Source organism: Erinaceus europaeus, chromosome 8, assembly GCF_950295315.1.
Source record: "Erinaceus europaeus chromosome 8, mEriEur2.1, whole genome shotgun sequence".
NCBI classification, from domain to species: domain Eukaryota; kingdom Metazoa; phylum Chordata; class Mammalia; order Eulipotyphla; family Erinaceidae; genus Erinaceus; species Erinaceus europaeus.
Window position 1 is genome coordinate 15,676,510 of NC_080169.1, and position 6,616 is coordinate 15,683,125.

A 6,616-nucleotide genomic window follows, 5' to 3' on the forward strand; every position below is an offset into this window, starting at 1 on the left:
GCCAGGTGATCCCAGAGTCTAAGATCTATGGAAAGAGTTTTCCCCCCTCTCCTTTCCTGGTACCAAAATCATCATATCATCATATAGATATATGATGGCAGCAGAGATAGACTTTCATTGGAGGTTAATAAAAGAAGGAGAAGGATTGTGGGACAGTGGCTGCGGCTACGTTCTTGGAACGCATCAGGCCCTTCCTGATCTTTGGCTTGCGTTACCTCTCCTCTCTAAAACTGGAAACCGTAACACCATTCACAAATCCAGACACACCCATGTTGAATCTGCTGCTCACGTCTCACCCTAGGGGAGAAGGAAGGCTTCCAGGAAGCTTCAGTTCAAGAGAGTGCACCAGCATGAAGAGTTCCTATAGCTTTGTATGTTAACTCTCTTTTCAGCCACCAGGTTCCAGATGCTAGCATGATGCTGACCAGATTTCCCTGGACAGATGACCCCAGCAATGTGTCCTGGAGCTCTGCTTCCCTAGAGACCCACTCTACTAGGGAAAGAGAGAGGCAGACTGGGAGTATGGATCGACCAGTCAACGCCCATGTTCAGCATGGAAGCAATTACAGAAGCCAGACCTTCCACCTTCTGCCACCCACAATGACCTTGGGTCCATACTCCCAGATGGATAGAGAATAGGAAAGCTATCAGGGGGAGGGGATGGGATACGGAGATCTGGTGGTGGCAATTGTGTGGAGTTGTACCCCTCCTATCCTACGGTTTTGTTAATGTCTCATTTTTTAAATAAATAGATTAATTAAAAAAAAAAAGGAAAAAAAGAGTTCCTATAATCCATTCAGTCCTGTACCAGAATCCTCTCACCAGCGTTTGACCTTTGTGCTGGGTCTGCAGGGCGAGACCAGTCAAGGCAATTACACGTTTGCTCTGTTTCTCTGGGAAGTCCACTATTCCCTTGTCATGTGGGGTCTCTCATTTCACTCAGGGAATAATGAGTTTCTTTTCAGTCCTGGAGCACTGTAGTTATTCCTTTAGAATTCCAGTTCTGGTGTGTGTGGGGGGTAGTGGGGGAGGCAGACACTGGGTGTTGGCACACTGGTAGAGTATACATGTCACAATACACAAGGACCTGGGTTCAGGTCCCCACTCCTCACCTGCAGGGGAAGCGTCATGAATGGTGAAGCAGGGCTGTGGGCATCTCTCTTCCTCTTTTCCTTTATTTTTAAATTAATTAATTAATTATTATTGGAGAGAAACAGAGAAATTGAGAGGGGAGAAGGGAGAGAGGGAGAGAGACAGAGAGACACCTGCAGCCCTGCTTCACCACTTGCAAAGCTTTCCCCCTGCAGGTGGGGAGCAGTGTCTTGAACCCGGTTCCTTGTGCACTGTAATGTGTGCGCTCAACCACGTGTACCACCCACCTGGACCGTTCTCTCTCCTTTTCTATCTTCATTTTCCCTCTCAAGCTGTTTCTGTCTCTATCCAATAAATAAAAAAAGAAGATGTCAAAAACAAATTTATTTTAAAAATGAACCCCTGTTCTGGAACAGGAAAATAGCTTGTAGATTACATGCCTTACCATGTGTGAGGCCCTAGGACTGACCCTGGCGCCCCAAGGGAACACCACCAGATGGAGGGAAAGTCCACGGATGGTGAAGTGATGCTAAGGTGTCCCACCCTCTCTTACCACCTCCCCCCTTTCTCAACATTTAAAGTGGACCTGGGAGTTCTGCAAACAGTTTTAAGTCCTTCTCCACCACCGGCTTTCTTGAGCAGGTGGAAATGCAATCTGTTTAGTTTTGTGCTATATTTTCTTTTCTTTCTTTTTTTATTGATTTAATAATGATCAACAAGACTGTAGGATAAGAGGGACACAATTCTACATAATTCCCACAACCAGAGTTCCGTATCCCATTCCCTCCATTGGAAGCTTCCCTATTCTTTTTTTAAAATTTTTAAAAATTTTTTAAATATTTATTTTATTTATTTATTCCCTTTTGTTGCCCTTGTTGTTTTATTGTTGTTGTCGTTGTTGGATAGGACAGAGAGAAATGGAGAGAGGGAGGGGAAGACAGAGAGGAGGAGAGAAAGATAGACACCTGCAGACCTGCTTCACCGCCTGTGAAGCGACTCCCCTGCAGGTGGGGAGCCAGAGGCTCAAACTGAGATCCTTACGCCTGTGGGTTCTTGTGCTTTGCGCCACATGCGCTTAACCCGTTGAGCTACCGCCCCACTCCCGCTTTCCTATTCTTTATCCCTCTGGGAGAATGGACCCAGGGTCATTATGGGGTACAGAAGGTGGAAGGTCTGGCTTCTGTAACTGCTTCCCTACTGGACGTGGGCATTGGCAGGTGGATCTATACTCCGAGTCTGTTTCCTAGCTATGACCCCAGAATGTGAGCTCAGACCTACAGGGATGCAGAGGTTACACAGGCTCCTGTGCTGAATATGGGCTCCAGATCAGATCAGTGGGGTTTACAGTTAACGGTATGTATATACTCTCTTCCCTGATCCAACTTTTACACCTTGGGAAGAGAGCGATCCCCCACCCCCACTAAAGGTATGCCACTTCTCCTTTTCCTTCTTTTTCTCCTCTTCCTTCTCCTCTTCCTTTTTCACTATCCTCAGGTGTGTCTCCCTCTACTTATGTCATCTCTTCTCCCCCAGCACCATCCAGTCTTTCCCTTCTGCTCTGGAGGAGAGGCCTCCTTGCTGAGTTGGGACTAACTGACTACAGGCAGTTACGCTTCTCTGGATTTCTGTTACTCCCCTGAGGACTTGCTGGACCTCCTTTACTTTCAGCCTCTTCTTCACTGACTTTTTCTCCCTAGATAAAAAGATGAAGATTGGGGCCAGGCAGTAGCACAGCGGGTTAAGTGAAGCACGAGGACCAGAGTAAGGATCCTAGTTCGAGCCCCCAGCTCCCCACCTGCAGGGCGGTCACTTCACAGGTGGTAAGGCAGGTCTACAGGTGTCTGTCTTTCTCTCCCCCTCTCTGTCTTCCCCTCCTCCATTTCTCTTTGTCCTATCACCAACAACTATAGCAATAAGAACAATAATAGTAATAACAATGATAAACAGCAAGGACAAGAGAAGGGAAAAAAAAAGTCTTCCAGGAGCAGTGGATTCATACACTGAGCCCCAGTGTAGCCCCCCCCCCCAAAAAAAAAAATCTCTTCTTCCCAAGGTGAAAACTCCTGTCCTTGTCCTGGCATTAGGCTTTTTTTAAATGTTTTTTTTTAATATTTATTTTATTTATTGATTCCCTTTTGTTGCCCTTGTTGTTTTATTGTTGTAGTTATTATTGTTGTTGTCGTTGTTGGATAGGACAGAGAGAAATGGAGAGAGTAGGGGAAGACAGAGAGGAGGAGAGAAAGACAGACACCTGCAGACCTGCTTCACCGCCTGTGAAGCGACTCCCCTGCAGGTGACTCCCCTGCAGGTGGGGAGCCAGGGTTCGAACCGGGATCCTTACGCCAGTCCTTGCGCTTTGCGTCACCTGCGCTTAACCCGCTGTGCTACAGCCCGACTCCCGGCATTAGGCTTATAGAGATCCTTTTATAGCCAAATCTGTCAAAATGTTGCCTACATTCCCTTTCTCCACTTCCTCTGCTGCCTTTCTCCACTTCCTCCTTCCATCCAAGCTCCCACCCTTCCTGTCTTGCTCCTGATACAACTCTTTTCCAGAAACTGGGTTGAAGCACCAAATGATACGGCGTTTTCAGGTCTTTCTTTGGAGACTGGTTTATTCATTATGCCGTCTGCTTCTAAAGATGTTCACCTCCTCAGCTTTCTTGGTATCCTTCCTTATTCTCTCTCTCTTTCTCTCCCATGCCCATTTCCTTTCACCAGGGTAGAGAAGGCACATCCCACAAAATGGCCTGGCCCCTGTTAGTCTTGAGTTAGAGGCAGGCAACTCCTCACTGTTGAGGAGATCTAACATACACCACTCACTTTTCTGCAAGCCAGCATACTTTCCCTTAGAACACAGCAACTACCATCCTTCTAAAGAAATCACAACTTCCTATTCAATATGGCATTCCCACCACTGCCTCTTCTAACATTCTAGGGAGCTCCCTTTCAGCCCAACAACCTCAGGGAAGAGGGGTCACCCCACTCTAATGTCCCCACATTCCCTTAGTCCATGAACTATTTTAGCTTCCACACAGGAAACTCAAACTCATTACTAAGTTGTTTAGTTTTCTGTCATTTGATAGTATCTTGGAAATATTTACTGTGTATCTCCTAGTGATCTCCTCAGGGTTCATATTCCTGGGTGATTTCTACTTGCCCAAGGTTTCAGCTGCTCTCTTTAGCCCAGCAAGGCATTCTGCTTTGAACAAAGGTAGGTTCAGCCAGTCCTTAGGCATGTTTGGGCATGCATGGCAGCCTAGTGGATGTGAAGGATCCAGGTCTATTTGTGAAGGAGCTAGGAGTCTCCAAGGGGAAGAACCCCACTATTATTTCTCTCTGTGAGTCACAACAGATTGAATTAAGTCAACATATTTAGTAGACCTCAGTGAGCACTCCTTTAGGGACTAGAGGGCCAGCATGGAAAAAAAAAAAACAGACCCGCGGAGTTGGGCCGTAACGCAGCGGGTTAAGCACATGTAGCACAAAGCACAAGGACCCGCATAAGGATCCCGGTTTGAGCCCCCCCCCAGCTCCCCACCTGCAAGGGAGTCGCTTCACAGGCAGTGAAGCAGGTCTGCAGGTGTCTATCTTTCTCTCTCCCCCCCACCCCATCTTCCCCTCCTTTCTCTATTCCTCTCTGTCCTATCCAACAAGGACGACATCAATAACAATAATAAAACAACAAGGGCAACAAAAAGGAACAAATAAATCAATAAATATTAAAAAAAAAAACACCAACAGACCCAATCCTGGTCTTTAGAGAGACAGGCATACACAAGACAGATAAAATAAATCACAAGAATCACTAAGGAGAAAACTAAGCAGGGTGAGGAGGAGGTGTGTGTGTGTGTGGCATATTTAGGCATGTGGACACTTGAGAATAGTGATCACTGAGATGGTGAGCAAAGACTGAAGAGGTGATGTGTGGCCATATGCTTAGAGTGTTCCAGGTTGGGAGAAGAGTGTGTGCCAAGGTCCTGAGAGGTCCACAAAAGGCCTTTGCTGAGGGCTGAAGGGAGGGTGCGAATAAGGCATATAGAGAAGAGGTGCAAGTGTCATGAGGTATATGCGTGGGGTAGGGAGTGGGTATTGAGCTTGATATCATCATCCTTTGCGAAGACCTCTAAGTGGGAAGATGGCAGAGGATTTTGAGTAGAGAAGTACTATGGAGTAAGGAGTGCTTTTGTTTGTCATTGCTGGGGCTTCATTTCTCTGCACTGACTTTTTTAGAGAGGTAGGTAAGTAAATAGATAGTTAGATAGATAAGGATAGGCAGATAGCATAACTGTTTACATAACAGACGTTCAGGCCTGAAGTTCTGAGATTTTAGATTCAGACTCTGGCACCACCATAAATCAGAGCTGAGCAGTATTCTATTGAGAGAGGATAGGGAGAGGAGAGAAAAGGGGAGACTGGGAACTTAACTGACATTCCCAATTAGATCCCCTGCACTGCATGTACTGGAATAATACTCTGACTTCTGACTCTGTCTCATGTGAAGTTCTCATGTTTAGTAAGTAATTGAGACAGAGAGAGAGAGAGAGAGAGAGAGAGAAAGAGAGAGAAAGGGAAACACAGCACTGATGCTGTAACAGGATCCTTAGCATAATTGACTCCATCTTGACCTGAACCTGTACAACCGCTTTACTTGCCAAGAAGTAGATATTAGTGTTCTGAAGTTATTGACTAATCGTTGATTGTTGATTATTTTCCTAACGTGTTGTCTTGACCGCAGTAACAGAACACCCTAACCACTGCATGTTTGGCTTCTGTAACATAGCTTGCTTCCTGCTCCTACCCCTATAAATGATTGTGCTACACTGAGCTCGGGACTGCACACTGAGCAGCGCTTTAGCTGTGAGTGTAGTTGCCAGCCGGCTAAATAAAGACTCAAATTAGGCTGAGCCTGGGCTGGGAGCAAAGGAGGCTGGGAAATATTTAGAATGTGGATTTAGAGGCTAGGTACAACAGAGTGTGCTAATGGTGGACTCACAGAGGACATTGTTGAAGAGACAATGAGTTAGTCCTGATCTGGAGGCAGACCAGGCCCTAGACAGGGACTCTGTATGTTTGATACTTTCCAGCGCAACCATGAATGTGCTTGATGGTGGGCACTGGGTGGAGGCTAAGCTGGAGTCTGGCTCTTGGGAGGCATGTGGGACCCTGGCGGCTGCTGGTGTCCTTGGTGATCCACAGTGAGGGGCGAGACTGTGAATCACACAGTGAGGTAGAGGTGTAGCTCAAGACACAAACTCATGCAGGACACACCCACCCTCCCCAATAACATACTTTAGGTCCCCTGTGTTTGGAAAGAGTGGGCATTCCCCGAGACTGGGAGGAAACCAAAACAGGGACTCCTTGCTGTACTATTTCCTTCCTTCCTTCCTTCCTTCCTACCTTCCTTCCTTCCTTCCTCCTTTCCTTCCCTATAAATATTCCTCTGCTTCTTCTGATACTTCCACCATGTTCCTTTGTTCTCACAAGTGCCGAGTTCTATGGCAGCATCTGCATGTCTAATGTGGCC